This window comes from Scyliorhinus canicula, chromosome 2 (genome assembly GCF_902713615.1).
Source record: "Scyliorhinus canicula chromosome 2, sScyCan1.1, whole genome shotgun sequence".
In the NCBI taxonomy this organism is placed as follows: Eukaryota; Metazoa; Chordata; class Chondrichthyes; order Carcharhiniformes; family Scyliorhinidae; genus Scyliorhinus; species Scyliorhinus canicula.
Genome location: NC_052147.1, coordinates 132,778,083 through 132,795,187, shown reverse-complemented (window position 1 = coordinate 132,795,187; position 17,105 = coordinate 132,778,083).

The window sequence follows — 17,105 nt, the reverse complement described above, 5'->3', positions numbered from 1 at the left end:
GGGGCGCTATCTAGCAGGCCAGGTCTGTGGGCGGTTGATGCCGTGTTTTACGGCACAACAACAGGAGGGTATTGCCATGTGCATGCGCAGGCACGGACCCGGCAATTCTCTGGCCGTTTATGTCAGGAACGCCACGAGTTTTACGTGGCACGGGCTGCCTGCCCTCCCACCAGGTGCAGCATCGGTGTGGGGGTGTCGCTGACTTTTTCATCGTAAAACTAGACACTTCCTCCGGAAATAGCCTCAAAATCAGAGAATCCAGCTCGTTGTGCCTGAAGGTAGTAAATGCAATAATGAGGGTTTCTGTAGTATTAGGCCTTCGATACAGTTTCATTGGAATGGAGAAATCACTTCTAAAGCCAGGCAATGCAATGAGGGTGAAAGAAGATGGTCTTTGGTAATGGAGAAGATGTGGGGCCAAAAGGTTATCATGGGGTCAAATAAGTTGTGAAGAGTCTGATTCAGCCTCAGAGGGTTGGAGTTAGTGTCTTGGGAATGGATTTTTGTGGGCTTCTGTCTTCCCAATATTGAACTGGTTAAAAATGATAACTTGTCCCTCACAAGCAGCGTATGAAATCAGAGGCAGTACAGGGGTTGAGAAAGGTGGTGGGGAGGTAGAGCAGGGTATCGTCAGTTAACTAGTGGAACATGGCGTGCTTTTACATATCACCAAGAGGCAGCATGTGGGCAAGAAACAGGGGGCCAAGGAGAGTTACTTGGGGTGCTCCAGTGTGGCCAACAGAAGAGAAACTACTGCCAGCGATTCTCTGGTTATGATTGGATAAGTAAGAATAGAACCTGGCTAGTGTAGTCCCACCCAACTCGATGATGGATCTATGGTCAAACATGTTAAAGGATGCTGGCAGGTCAAGAAAGGTGAGGAGGGATAGTTTACCAAAGTCACTATCACATTGGATGTCATTTGTGACTTTGATTAGGACTGTTTCACTGCTGTGACAGTGATGGAAACCTAATTGGAGGAGTTTAAAAAGAAACGCTGAGTGACAAGAAGGGCAAGGATTTGATGGGAGATTGGGTGCTAGTTTTACACGGACAGGTGAGTCAAGAATGGACTTTTTGTGAAGTGGGGTGATGGTGGCAGATTTCAAAGGAAGCGGCCACCTTTGAAATCTGGTCAGCAGGTACAAGGTACCCAGATTCCCTGATACCTGAAAAAACAGGTGATGGGTCTCATAGATAAATTAACGTCAGTGAGAGCATGGAGGGAGATAAAGGAGAAACAAGACACAGCTCCAAGCTCAGCTGTATGGCAGAGGGAAGCGGAAAGGACGGCTGAAGCGGGGTTAGCCGACGGATGTTCTCAATCTTGGTGACAAAAACGCATGAGCTCTTCACATGTGTTGTGCTGAGAGTGGAGGAGACAGGGAAGATTAATTTAAGGAGAAAAGACGTAAGCTTGTCTTTGCATTCCAGGATAATACTGGAGTATTTTGCAATTTTGACAAGAGGCGAGCAGGTGACAGAGAGAATCAAAGGTGAGTATGTTTCAGCAGATCGGAAGTTGGAGAACACCATGATGAATGCAGTACCGAGCCCCTTTAAGGGATGTTCTCTGAGGGACCTGTCATGTGACCACTAGTCCAATCAGGGACGGAGTTGGGAATTCACTGGGACATGTTGGGACTTCTCCGGGCAGTTGGACCCTGGAACTGAGTATAGAAAGGCCGTTTTAAGCACTCTGTAAATAGTTGTTTATAGTTGGAATAAATCATTGGAGCCAATACTTAAAGTTATTACACCAGCGACTCAGATTGCAATATTGGAAAGAAGTCAGATTACAAGGGTTGCAGAACAAGTACAGGCTGCAAGGACGAGAACAATCGAAATGCTTCTTTTCAGGAAACTAGAGCCAATCAATCCTGCAACAGAAGACTGGGTACAATATCTGGAATACTTAGAATTCCTTTTCCATGTGAATGAAATAGAGGGGGAGGAGAAGCAGAGAGTTATTTTGTTAACTGTGTGTGGGGCATTGACATACAGTCTGATTCAAAGTTTAACATCTCTGGATTCCCCGGATACCAAAACATTTGCAGAGATCGTAGATTTACTCAAAGAGCACTACCACCTCAAGCCCCAGAATTTTTAAAGTGTTACAAGTTTAATTTGACTGAGAGCCCCAGGAGAACCATTTGAGCCTTTGTGGCACGGTTCAAGAAGATTGCAAAGCATTGCGATTTTGGGACTGAGTTAAATGAGATGCCAAGAGATCGTTTAGAGTGTGGTGTTAACAATGAAGCCATACAAAAGAAACTTTTGGCAGAATCGGAAGTCGATTTTAAAAAGGCGCTGAAGATTGCTTTAGCCATGGAGAGTGCGCAGAAGGGTGCCCAGGAGTTACAAAGCACTTTGAGCAGTGCATTCCACCAGTTACAGTAGGAAACAACAAGCAGCAGTGGCACCAGGAGTGAAGGTCGTGGTCCAGGCAAGGAAATAAATATGAGAACCATAAGAACCAGAAGGTATAAAAGATTCAACCCACAGCTAGGATAGACCCAGAGTGCACAGTGTTGCAGATGCAGGCGAAATAACCCCCCGACGTATGCAGATTTAGGGAAACTGAATGCTTCAGGTGAGGGGAAAAAGGAACATCTGAGACATAAGTGCAAGAATAAGCAGAGCCTGCTCAGCACTAGTAAATACAGCACCAGTATTCCGTATGGTCATGAGGCGGAGCGGAAAGTTGTGTTTGTCAATAATGTAAAAGTGGGCAAAATGGCCTTGATCACAGTGAAGCTATTGGTAAACAGAAGGACGTGACGAATGAAGTAGACACTTAGACCTCAGTCACCGTGATGGGAGAGCAGACCTACCGCGACCTTCAAGTCCACCCCCTGCGGTTGAAGAATACTGGGACCAAGCTGCTGACATATACAGGGGGAGGCCATAAAGATAAAAGGCACAATGATGGCCCCAGTGAGCTAGCGACAGCAATCCATTCAGCCATCTTTGGTCGTGGTGGTTGGTCAGAGACCGAGTTTCATGGGGAGTGATTGGCTCCAGCAGTTCAAATGAAATTGGCTGGAGATTTTTAGCATCAAAGTAAAGTGCTCACTGACTTCCGGTTGCGGTGATGCTGGAATGGCCAGGAAGGAGCTGGTGTGGGCCGGGGGGGTAGAGGAGAGGTGTTATCGTCATGGGGAACGGGTCGGGCGGGGTGTGCTGGCCTGGGGCGAGCAGTCGATGAGCTATGGCTAGTGGGCGGGGGAGGTGGGGCGGGGTGCCCTCTGATCCGGCTGATCACCTGGAACGTGAGGGGGCTGAATGGGCCGGTTAAGCGGGCTCGGGTATTTTCTCATTTGAAGGGGCTGAAGGTGGACGTGGTAATGCTCCAGGAGACCCACTTGAAGGTGACGGACCAGGTTCGTCTGAGGAAGGGGTGGGTGGGGCAGGTTTTCCACTCAGGATTAGACGCTGTAGCCATGCTGGCCACGCAAAATGGACACTGAGCCAAACTAAAATGGAAGACAGCAGGGAAAGCCTGTTTAGTGAGAACAGACAGCCTGCTCTCAACTAATTAGCATTTTGCAAGCAGCAAACCAGTTTTCTGGCCAGGTGCAGATCTCCAAGCCAAAGGTGTTAATGGCAAAGCGCTTAACATTCTGATGAGGCAGCCCAGATCCAGGCACACACAATGGCAACATTTCCATCTCAATGTAGCACTTAATTGGTGGAGCAGACAGGATGGCACCAGAGTAAAGAATATCGAAACCACCCCCCAACATCGAGGGAAGCCCCGCATTGGAGGATTTCGAAGGTAGCCGTTTGGAAACGTTCCAATCGGTACCGAAAGGTAGAGCCCGCCTAGAAGGGGGCAAGGACATTAGAGAGGGGTATAAAAGCAAATTCCCCACAGAGCCCGGTCTGTTAAACTCGTGCTCCGGCTCTGACTGACATCTTGCATCCTGACTCCAGCCGTTGAGCACCAGCCGCCGAAACCGTAAGTTCAACGCTCGCTACGCGATCCAAGCCCACTAGACTCCCAAGTACCAGAACGCTTGCTGAAGGCTGCAGTACCAAACCAGGACGAAGGCCTCGTTCTCTGACCTTGCCTGTTCCTGTTAGATAAGTATTCTGTTCACTTAAGTTTAGTTATAGCTTAGTCTCTTAGTGTGTGCATGAGTATTTATTATAACTGTATAATAAATATTGATCGTTTGAACTTTACTAATCGGTGTATCGTCTTTATTACTTTGAACTTGACCTTGAGATACTTGTGACGTTGCCTATACGGCAACTGGCGACTCCAGAGCTAAATAATTACATAGAACAGAGCCTAGTAGTGTTAAGCACACGTCGAACTCGGAGGCGTGTTAATACACTCCAATAAACGCGTTTTACAACCACAGTAAAACGTGCAACAACGCGAAGAACCGGGGGGTGGCAATTCTGGTGGGGAAGAGGGTGGTGTTCGAGGTGTCTGAGGTGGTGTCGGACAAGGAGGGCAGATTTGTTATGGTGAAGGGTAGGCTGCAGGGAGAGAAGGTGGTGCTGGTTAATGTATATGCCCTGAATTGGGATGACGCTGGCTTTATGAGGCGTATGTTGGGCCGCATTCCGGACCTGGAGGCAGGGGGCCTGATCATGGGGGGAGACTTTGACACGGTGCTGGATCCCCCACTAGACCGGTCTAGTTCAAGAACGGGTAGGAGACCGGCGGCAACCAAGGTGCTGAGGGGGTTTATGGACCAGATGGGAGGGGTGGATCCCTGGAGGTTTGGGAGGCCGAGGGCGCGGGAGTACTCCTTTTTCTCCCATGTGCATGTGAATGTGTCTCTAATTCACTTGTCTCTCAGTCCGGAAGAAACGGTCTCGAACACGTTCGTACTTTAGAATATTCTTTATTGCGATCGGGGCAGCCCTCTAGGTATTCTAAAGAACTACCTCTGAGAGTGCCAAAGTTTTGCTTAAAACATCCTTTCTTTATATTTTTTTTTAAGAGGGCTATCCCTTGCATTCACTTGAGCTTGCCCCATTACAAAGCATAGCTTGTTTTTACCATAGATCTAATACATGATTAACTTGTTATTGCCATAATTTCGATACATGATTTTACAGACTTTGAGGTTATCTATTGGCACATGAGTATATAGCAGTTTTAGCAAAAACAGCAGGTGTTAGCCACAGTATCAACGGCTCCCACATTTCATATTCCGTCATCCGGCCATCTTCCTTGTTTCTCAAGGCTATTTGGCTTACAGTCATGAGTCGACTAACGAATTCAATAACACCTCCCTTATTTGTAACTTTCCATTAATGTGTCCCATTAATTCTGGCTTGTTCTAGCTATTAACCCTTGCTTCACATTCTCATTCCCCCCTTTGATCATTCCATGATCACACAGCCCTCAGGGACTTATCCTTGAGAGTCTGAGGAATTCCTCCGGGAAATCATCCTTTGGTCCAATGTCCTCATAAACATTTCTGGCATCTACTAAGCCCTGCTTGTCTAACTGGGAAAGCCGCTGCAGCATCTGTGGCATCACAGAGGCGCCTAAACGATTACAAAAGCATTTAACACAGGTTACAATGATACATAGCAAAAGGCAAATAACGATAAAGATAATAAATCCATGAAACAGATAGGTGGTCCAGGAACTAGACCACAGCCATCCCCACCAGTCGTCCGAGGAGGACTGGCGGAGTCTCTTTACCCCATCCCTAATGTGGTCCACTAGGTGAGTAATGTTCTCTGAGCTATCAGGGATATATGTACAGCACTCAGAACCCACTACAGCACATGTACCTCCCTCGCTGATGAGGAGGTAGTCTAGAGCCATGCGGTTCTGTAAGGCAACCGTCCGAACAGCTACTAACTCTACGTTGAGCTCACTGAGTCCTTCCGCGGTATCATTATCAGGATCGGTGCGATTACGTCGCAGAGCCCATTCTGCGACCTCCTCGTTCAAATAGGAAAGAGGGACCAAAGGAATACCCCCATGGGCATGGCTAGGAACATGCGTACATACCCAACAAGAGGAGACATTCAATTTCTTTGCATAAGTATAAGACATAAACAGGAATGAATTTGCAGTCACATGGTGCGTTGCCCGCTTCCTCCTGGTAGGCGGGTTAGTATGGATAGTCTTACATTCAGGAACTCGTGGCTTGCCTTTCCCTCGTACACCGGTAGTCCCACCGGCATGCGTAGCGATCGCAGGTCAGGGATCTGCGGGTAGTCAGGAACCGAGGCTTCTGCTCGTCTTGATGAATGATGGTGATGCAGGTATCTCCCGGGGTCGCCATCCACAAGGTCTCATCTGTGGTGCTGTTGGCACAGCTAAAGGTGTCCTCACGACAAAGGTGCAGAATTCGTCCGCCGGGTCTACATCGCCGGTCGCTAGTGAATGTAAACTGGATGGCGCTGGCAAGGATCACTAGTAAAAAGAGCAGCTTCATTGTGGGGTCCTGCTCCTAGTCCGAGTAAGGTCGTTTGTACCTAAAACTTAAAACGAGAGTTAATAATCACGGAAACGTCACTAGCTTACAGTGGTGGGTGTGAATCCTCGCATTGCGTCCTTCAACTTTGACTGCCGTGGGGGTGGTTAGGAGAACTTGAAATGGTCCCTCCCAACGTGGTTCCAACCCCTTCCATGTCCAATTGCGGATCATCACATGATCTCCCGGTTGTACAATATCGGAACTAGCTAAGGGTGGCACTTACTCTTGCGTGGCACGTACTCGAAAGTGGAGACTCTTTAAGACTTTAGTGAGGGCTATTATATAATTAGCCATGTCTATAGTCATGTGGTGGAACTGAATGTCTCGGGATGTATGACAGTCCCAGTGGGTGCGAAGGGGTCTTCCGTACAGGATTTCAGCGGGGCTCAATCAAGTCTTTTCTGCAGCGGTGGTTCTGATCTGGAAAAGTGCAACAGGTAAAAGTTTGAGCCAGATAGCTCCGGTCTCTGCTTGTAGCTTAGCAAGTTTGGTTTTCAGAGTCTGGTTAGCTCTTTCCACTATCCCAGCTGCCTGAGGTCTGTAGGCGCACTGTAACTGCTGTTTAATTCCCAGTTGAGTGCAGAATTCTTTATTAATCTGTCCCACAAAGTGAGGTCCATTATCAGAGCTTAAACGATAGGGAATTCCAAATCTTGGTACAATTTCACGCATAAGAACTTTTACTACAGTTGAAGCCTTATTACCTACAGTAGGGTAGGCCTCTATCCATTTACTAAACACATCAACAATCACTAATACATGCTTATAACACTGGCATCTTTCCAACTCAATGTAGTCCAGTTGCAGGGTCTCAAAGGGACCCTCGGGCAATGGTGTTTTCCCCCTGCTCGCAGGGGACAGCCTTCCCAGGGTTATACTGCTGACATATCAAGCAGCGATTGCTAATTCGTTGGGCTATCTCCTGCAGTCTGGGATGCCACCAGGTTTTTAACAATATACAGTAGTCCCCCTTTATAACGCGGGTGTTGGGGTCCAAGACCCCAACCCGCGTTGTATCCGAGCCGCGGATATCCATGATGGGGGTTTTAAATTTATTTTAAAATCTATGCTAGCGCTTCCCATTGTGAATCTACGGGGGGGGGGGGGGGGGGGGGGCGGGGGGAGAGGTCAGACCCCCGTAGACTCACAATGGGAAGCGCTAGCATAGATTTTAAAATAAATTTAAAACCCCCATCGTGGATCCAATTAAAATTTCAGTGGCCGGCTCACTTTGATCCGGAGAAGGAAGCTGCTCTCACTGAAATCAGCCGGCCGCTGAAATTGACACTGCCCGCTGCTCTCTCCCTCCAATCCAACTTTTAAGTTTTAATGTTTCTGATTGGAGGGAGAGAGCAGCCGGCAGTGTCAATTTCTTTTTTTTTCCCTCCGGCTCGCCCCCTCTCCCCCCACATCCTCCAACTAGACCCCTCTCCCCCAACACCCTCCCACTCGCCCCCTCTCCCCCCACACCCTCCGGCTCGCCCCCTCTCCCCCCCCAACACCCTCCGCTCGCCCCCTCTCCCCCACACCCTCCGGATCGCCCCCTCTCCCCCCACATCCTCCAACTAGCCCCCTCTCCCCCCCACACCCTCCGGCTCGCCCCCTCTCCCCCAACACCCATTGGGCTCTGTCTCCTCCTCTCCCCCAACACCCACTGGGCTCTGTCTCCTCCTCTCCCCTCCCCCCCCACCCCACCCACCTCACACCCTCCGGTTCGCCCCCTCTCCCCCCACAATCTCCAACTAGCCCCCTCTCCCCCCACACCCTCCTGCTCGCCCCCTCTCCCCCCCCCACACCCTCCGGCTCGCCCCCTCTCCCCCACACCCTCCTGCTCTCCCCCACAGCGTCCAGCTCGCCCCCTCTCCCCCCACACCATCCGGCTCGCCCCCTCCCCACACCCTCCGGCTCGCCCGCTCCCCCCCCCTCTCCTCCCCCGTCCCCCAACACCCGCAGGGCCCTCCTCTCTCCCCCAACACCCGCAGGGCCCTCCTCTCTCCCCCAACATCCGCAGGGGGGTCTCCCCCACACCCGCAGGGGGGTCCCCCCCCACCCGCTCCCCCTCCTCGCCCCCCCTCCTCTCCCCCCCACACCCGCCCCCCCTCCTCTCCCCCCCACACCCCGCCCCCCCTCCTCTCCCCCCCACACCCGCCCCCCCTCCTCTCCCCCCACCCCCGCCCCCCCTCCTCTCCCCCCCACACCCGCCCCCCCTCCTCTCCCCCCCACACCCGCCCCCCCTCCTCTCCCCCCCACACCCGCCCCCCCTCCTCTCCCCCCACACCCGCCCCCCCTCCACTCCCCCCACACCCGCCCCCCCCTCTCCCCCCCACACCCGCCCCCCCTCTTCTCCCCCCCAACACCCCCCCTCTTCTCCCCCCCAACACCCGCCCCCCTCTTCTCCCCCCCAACACCCGCCCCCCCTCTTCTCCCCCCAACACCCGCCCCCCCTCTTCTCCCCCCAACACCCGCCCCCCCTCCCAACACCCGCACCCCCCTTCTCTCTCCCCCAACACCCGCCCCCCCCTCTTCTCCCCCCCAACACCCGCCCCCTTTTCTCCCCCCCAACACCCGCCCCCCCTCTTCCGCCCCCCCTCTTCTCCCCCCCAACACCCGCCCCCCCTCTTCTCCCCCCCCCAACACCCGCCCCCCCAAACACCCGCCCCCCCCCAATACCCGCCCCCCTCGGCAGTGTCAATTTCAGCGGCCGGCTGATTGTTTCAGTGAGAGAGCAGCTTCCCTCTCCGGATCAAAGTGAGCCGGCCGCTGAAATTGACACTGCCGGCTGCTCTCTCCCTCCAATCCAACTTTTAAGTTTTAATGTTTCTGATTGGAGGGAGAGAGCAGCCGGCAGTGTCAATTTCAGCGGCCGGCTCACTCTGATCCGGAGAGGGAAGCTGCTCTCACTGAAATAATCAGCTGGCCGCTGAAATTGACACTGCCCGCTGCTCTCTCCCTCCAATCAGAAACATTAAAACTTAAAAGTTGGATTGGAGGGAGAGAGCAGCGGGCAGTGTCAATTTCAGCGGCCGGCTGATTTCAGTGAGAGCAGCTTCCTTCTCCGGATCAAAGTGAGCCGGCCGCTGAAATTGACACAACTGACAGTTGGGGTCCATAATCCCCCCCGCGGTATATCGCGAACCGCGGTATTGCGGAGCGTGGTATAACGGGGGACTACTGTATCACCTGTAGCGCGAGCACCACAGTGAGTTGCAAAGTGTACACATTCGGCCACCCAGGCTGCCAAAGCATCGGGCATACATGTCTGCCCTGCTGGGGTGACCCACAGCTTACTTTCTTTATCATATGTACATCCCAATTCTCCCCATAACTTTTTATCGCTAGCAGGAGCGTCCTCCTGTAGCTGGATTACGTCAGTAATGGTCGGCATAGGTTTTTCAGAGGGAGACTTGCTCTTTGAGCTTTTAGTCTGGCTCATCATTTTGGGCACTACCATGGCTTTTGACTTTGAGGCTTCTTTTGCTTGGTGATTGGCCTGCCTATTTCCTTCATCTACTGGAGTTTTTCCTTTCGTATGGACAGTACACTTTATCACTGCTACCTTTTCTGGGAACATAAGAGCTTGGAGTAATTGGGTCACTAGCTGCTGATGGGAAATTGGAGTGCTAGCGGATGTTAAGAATCCTCTGTTCTTCCATAATTGTCCAAAATCATGTACGACTCCAAAGGCATATCTGGAGTCTGTATAAATATTTACGTTTTACCTGCTCCTAGTGCGCATGCGCGTATTAGTGCGAACAATTCTGCTTGTTGTGCTGAGAATGGAGTTTCAAATGCTGCTGATTCTACTGTCTCCCCACCCTGGTTGATTATAGCATATCCTGATAACTGCTCCCCCCTTTCACCGATGGAAGCACTTCCATCTGTGAACATGGTCAGGTCTGGGTCGTTAAGAGGGTGAAAATTCAAAACTTAAGATTTGTAAGTTCCAATTAAAATGCACCTTCAGCTGTGTGGACTGTTCATTACTTTATCAGAATTAAAAGGGCCAGAGCTCACAGGCAAACCCAGCATGGGAGTGTCAAGACATCTTCTGGATTACACACAATAGCTTGTTGAAAGGGTTAATTGTCTTGCAGAGACAAAAAGGGGCGTATAGTGGGTGGATAAATTGGAATTATGCCATTCGCATCTCTAAACGTTTTTTTAATATTTTTCACTCAAATGGACTGGGAGTAAAAGTTGGAGTGCTGCCAAATTCCCGTTATCAAGTCTTTCAGCAAACACAATATGTTATTGAAACTGAGTGAACCAATTTTGCGCTGTATCAGACGAGCATGATCATGGACATATTTCATTTACCCATCTGTTGTTTATAAGTAATTCTGCAATCTCATAATTAAAGCATCTGCGTTGTGAGACAGGTTTGTTTCACCCTACTGATGATTATTTGTGTCAGGGAAGTTTTAACCCTGAACTAATGAAACACCGGCTTGATCATATTTGTCATATGTATTTCAACTATCCTAACCTCCACTGAACACCATAAAACTAATATTTTCTTATTCTTACATACGTGATTTTGCACCCTGATTAAAATTCCCTGTGTATCAAAATTACCCTGGAAATGCCAATGATAGCCTTTGAATAGAAAAAATTGTTAACTGTACTCAAACTATAATCTTTAAAGGCAATGCGTAGACAATTTGAAGCTTTCAGATAATCACAGCTCGTAACAAAACTTTTAAAAGTCAAGGTCTGAAGTCAAAGTCTGAATATGAAACATGAATACAGAGACAGTGAATAGTTCAGAACAAAGTTTAGATGCCTAAAACTCCCTCTCTCTCTCTCTCTCTCTCTGTCTATCTCTCTACGTAACTCTGTCTGTCTCTGGAACTCTTGTCGCTCTTTCTCTTTATCTAACTACCCCTCCCCGTCTCTGTCTCTCCCTGACTCGCTCTCCTTCGCTCTCTCAACTTTTGCTGTCTCTATCAGTCCCGCTCTTTGTCTCTGGCTCTCTCTCTCTCTAACCTTCTCACTCTTTCTCTAAAATGGAGCTCAATTAAAATACTGAACAAAATTTTTCACACTCCTTCGAAAACTTTATCTGTGTCATTCCATTTAAGTCAATTTCCACTGATTAATTTTAGAGGCATTAGCTATTCTTAGAGATGTATATTTCTTTGTGCAGATGACCTGCTTGCTGAAATGGTTAAATTTTTGTACAGAATCGAAAGTGGTGGAGAACTTGGCATGATGCCATCTCCATTCGCTACTTGACCTTAGACATTATCCATTGTTAAATTTCTAACCGTAACCTTGTATTGATTTTCCTCCCCATTTTTTCGTTTTGGGAGGGGGGGTTAGTCATCCTCAGATATTCCTGAATAAAACTAATTGAGTGTTTTAGCCCCTTTATGATCTTTTGGACTTCACTTAATTTGATTTTTTTCTCTCCTTGAGACATTCCGGGACAGTCGTTAGCCGTAATTGTTGGCAGTTTTGTGATGTCTTTTGCTAGATTGCACAATCTACTGCTGCTATGTTTACTCGCTTTATTGACATGCTTAAAGGAGTTAGAGCTCAATTGCTTTAAACCAGCCTGTCTTCCAAATGGTGTGAAGGTTTAATTTATGTCATTTGTGCTTCTAACTTTATTTGTCTTATCTTTACTTCTGTGTGTCTCACCATTTTTCTCTGTTCCACAGAAATCACACCCATCTTTGATCATTGTTTTTTTTCAGAGTATTTTGCTCTTCAAAAACCAAGAAAAATTTTTTAAACTGACTTCTTTACTCATTTGGCCTTGATACTAGATTTATTGGATGTTACCTCACTGTCTGTCCACCTTGCCGAGTGATTCTAATTTTTGGCGGTCAAAGGTTTGACTACTCGCCTTGTCCACCGGCTCGAGCGGCGTCCAGCTCAGCAAATCCTTCCAGACTTACACTAAATGTTAGGGGTGAAAATATTCACACGAAGGCCTGAGTATCAGTAACAAAGCAGTTTATTATGTCAGAATTCTGGGAGATAAGATTTGGGAACTCCGCAGTCCCTGACAGCACCTTATCCCACTTAAGCTTAAACTCACATGGATTAATATACAGATTCAAGGCGGACAGCCTAATGACTTGGTTCTTTTCCCATATGTGCATTCCTTTTTTTTTAAGACCGTGGCTGTTTTAACTATTCCTTTCTCTGTCAATTTTATACCCAATTTTAATGCATTAGTTTCCCCCCCAGTGGCCATTTCTCTTCTCCTAAAGTTTTCTGCAATTCTCCTGACAATTGTCTCAGTTGCTTGGAATATTCCGAATATTGTTCACACAAAGTTTGAAGCGCGCTTCCACTATCAGAGGTTGTATCTAACGTATTACCCATCTCTAACACTATTGGCAGTTAATGATCCTTGCGATTATTGTTTATTTGGCGAAATGGTCCTGGACTACTTTATTCAATCATGAATTTAAACGGAGTTATCCTGCTCCGTTGCCCAATTCAGTCAGGCTCATCCGTGCCTGCAAGCCTATCTAACTACAAGGTTATAACGTCCTTGTTATATTATTACCTTAGGGTTGATCATGCACCCTTCTAAAGCCTCTTATCGCGGGGCACTTTTAGACAAAAGCAAGGATCATGATGATGCCGAAACCTCTTCTGTAGCTATAACTGTAGGGGCTACACACCCTCCCTTAAAGCACTAGTCCCTGACTGTGCCTGTGGCTATAACTGTAGTGGCTATAACTGTAGGGGCCACACTCCCTCCCTTAATGCACTAGTCCCTGACTGTGCCTGTGACTATTACTGTAGGGGTCACACTCCCTCCCTTAAAGCACTAGTCCCTGACTATGCCTAGTGACAATTACTGTAGGGGTCACACTCCCTCCCTTAAATGGGTTTGCCGGACTGACCTAGATTTCGTAGGAGCGTCCCTGAGCGCTGACAGCAGGGCCGAATCGCGGACGGTACAGCGAAGGGGAATACCAAAGTGGCAAAAAACTTTACTCACAATGGTGGCCCAATTCCTCCTTCGCTCCCGAACTCGATCAGTCACTTATGCCGCCAATCCCAGCGGAGACTCTTTGAAATCCCACCGCTGCCACCAAAATGTGAATGCGTCTCTAATTCACTTGTCTCTCAGTCCGGAAGAAACGGTCTCGAACACGTTTGTACTTTAGAATATTCTTTATTGCGATCGGGGCAGCCCTCTAGGTATTCTAAAGAACTACCTCTGAGAGTGCCAAAGTTTTGCTCAAAACATCCTTTCTTTATATGTTTTTTTAAGAGGGCTATCCCTTGCATTCACTTGAGCTTGCCCCATTACAAAGCATAGCTTGTTTTTACCATAGATCTAATACATGATTAACTTGTTATTGCCATAGTTTCGATACATGATTTTACAGACTTTGAGGTTATCTATTGGCACATGAGTATATAGCAGTTTTAGCAAAAACAGCAGGTGTTTAGCCACAGTATCAACGGCTCCCACATTTCATATTCCGTCATCCGGCCATCTTCCTTGTTTCTCAAGGCTATTCGGCTTACAGTCATGAGTCGGCTCACAAATTCAATAACAACTACCTTATTTGTAACTTTCCACTAATGTGTCCCATTAATTCTGGCTTGTTCTAGCAATTAACCCTTGCTTCACATTCTCATGCATAGGGTTTACTCCCGAATAGATTTTTTTGTTGTGAGCAGGGGATTGATCCCGAGGGTGGAGGATGCCGAGTATTCGGCCATAGCAATTTCAGACCATGCTCCGCACTGGGTCGATCTGGAGGTGGGGGAGGTGTGGGACCAGCGCCCGCTGTGGCGTCTGGACGTAGGGTTGCTGGCTGATGAGGAGGTGTGTAGGAGGATCCGGGGAGGTATTGAGGGGTATCTTGAAACCAACGATACGGGGGAGGTCCGGGTGGGGATGATTTGGGAGGCTCTGGAGGCAGTGACCCAGGGGGAGCTGATTTCCATCCGGGGCCATATGGAAAGGAGGGAGAGGAGGGAGAGGGAGAGACTGGTGGGGGAGCTCCTAGATGGTGGGCCCCCTGTTGGTGCGGGCCTTCAATGAAGTATGGGAAGGGGAGGCTTTGCCCCGACGATGTCACGGGCGCTGATTTCTTTGATCCTGATGCGGGATAAGGACCCCCTGCAGTGTGGATCATACAGGCCAATCTCGCTCCTCAATGTGGATGCTAAGTTGCTGGCGGAGATCTTGGCCACCAGGATAGAGGACTGTGTGCCAGGGGTGATACACGAGGATCAGACAGGATTTGTCAAGGGACGGCAGCTCAACACGAACGTGCGGAGGTTGTTAAATGTTATTATGATGCCGGCGGTTGAGGGGGAGGCGGAGATAGTGGTGGCGCTGGATGCAGAGAAGGCGTTTGATAGAGTTGAGTGGGGGTACCTGTGGGAGGTGCTGGAGCGGTTTGGATTTGGGGAGGGGTTCATCAAATGGGTGAGGTTGCTTTATGAGGCCCCGATGGCGAGTGTAGTTACTAATGGAAGGAGGTCAGAGTACTTCAGGCTCTACCGTAGGACCAGGCAGGGGTGCCCCATGTCCCCCTTGCTTTTTGCACTGGCAATTGAACCTTTGGCTATGGCGTTGAGGGAGTCGGGGAGGTGCAGGGGTCTGGTGCGGGGTGGGGAGGAACATCGGGTATCGCTGTATGCGGATGACCTGCTGCTGTATGTGGCGGACCCAGAGGGGGGAATGCCGGGGGTGATGGAGCTGTTGGCTGAGTTTGGGGGCTTCTCGGGCTATAAGCTGAATCTGGGCAAGAGCGAGGTATTTGTAGTGCACCTGGGTGATCAGGAGGAGGGAATTGGGAGGCTCCCGTTTAAGAGGGCAGTGAAGAGTTTTGGGTACCTGGGGGTGCAGGTGGCCAGGAGTTGGGGGACTCTCCACAAGCTTCATTTTATCAGGCTTGTGGAGCAGATGGAGGAGGAATTTAAAAGGTGGGACATGGTGCCGCTATCGCTGGCGGGTAGAGTGCAGTCCGTCAAAATGACGGTGCTCCCGAGGTTCTTGTTCCTTTTTCAGTGTTTGCCCATCTTTATCCCTAGGGCCTTTTTCAGGAGGGCGATTAGCAGCATCATGAGCTTTGTTTGGGCGCATGGGACCCCGAGGGTGAAGAGGGTGTTCTTGGAGCGGAGTAGAGATGGTGGGGGGCTGGCGTTACCCAATCTCTCAGGGTATTATCGGGCGGCCAATGTGTCGATGGTGCGCAAGTGGGTGATGGAGGGGGAGGGGGCAGCATGGAAAAGGTTGGAGATGGCGTCCTGTGGAGGCACAAGCCTGGGGGCCCTGGTAACGGCGCTGTTGCCGCTCCCTCCTACGAGGTATACCACGAGTCCGGTGGTGGCGTCTACCCTCAAGATTTGGGGGCAGTGGAGGTGACATAGGGGGGGAAGTGGGGGGCTCGATGGAGGCTCCACTGAGGGGGAACCATCGGTTCGTCCCGGGGAACATTGATGGGGGGTTCCAGGGTTGGCACAGAGCGGGCATCAGAAAGCTGAGGGACCTGTTCATTGATGGGAGGTTTGCGAGCCTGGGAGAGTTGGAGGAGAAATTTGAGCTCCCCTCGGGGAACATGTTCAGGTATCTGCAGGTAAAGGCGTTTGCTAGGCGGCAGGAGGAGGGATTCCCTTTGCTTCCCGCGAGGGGGGTGAGTGACAGGGTGCTTTCGGGGTCTGGGTCGGGGATAGGAAGGTATCTGATATCTACAAGGTAATGCAGGAGGTGGAGGAGGCGTGTGTAGAGGAGCTAAAGGCTAAGTGGGAGGGGGAACTGGGGGAACAGATCGAGGATGGGACATGGGCGGATGCCCTGGAGAGGGTTAACTCTTCCTCCTCATGTGCGTGGCTTAGCCTCATCCAATTCAAGGTGCTACACCGGGCCCACATGTCCGGGACTAGGTTGAGTAGGTTCTTTGGGGGCGAAGACAGGTGTGTCAGGTGTTCGGGGAGTCCAGCGAACCATGCCCATATGTTCTGGGCATGCCCGGCACTGGAGGAGTTCTGGAAGGGGGTGGCGAGGACGGTGTCGAGGGTGGTGGGATCCAGGGTCAAGCCAGGCTGGGGACTCGCGATATTTGGGGTTGCGGTGGAGCCGGGAGTGCAGGAGGCGAGAGAGGCCGGTGTTTTGGCCTTTGCGTCCCTAGTAGCCCGGAGGAGGATCTTGCTACAGTGGAAGGATGCGAGACCCCCAAGCGTGGAGACCTGGATCAATGACATGGCGGGTTTTATTAAGCTGGAGAAGGTCAAATTTGCCCTGAGAGGATCGGTACAAGGGTTGTTTAGGCGATGGCAGCCTTTCCTCGACTTTCTGGCTCAGCGATAGGGAACTGGGTCAGCAGCAGCAGCAACCCGGGGGGGGGAGCGGGGAAAAAAGGGGGGGGGGTACGATATATGCGTTGCTACGGTCTTGGGGGGTGTTAAGCTTGTTATGTTGTTTTATTGTTGATTGTTACTGTTTGTTGTTATATATTTTGTAAAAAAAATTTCAATAAAAATTACTTTTTAAAAAAAGAAAGGGGCTCACTCAGGGTCATCAACAAGAACCAATATATTTTTCAGGAAGAACTGGGAAAAAGAAAAGGAGTCAAGCTGCGAATTCCTATGAACCCGGAAGCCATCTCAAGATTTTTCAGGGCCAGGACTGTGCCCCATGGGTTATTGGAGAAGATC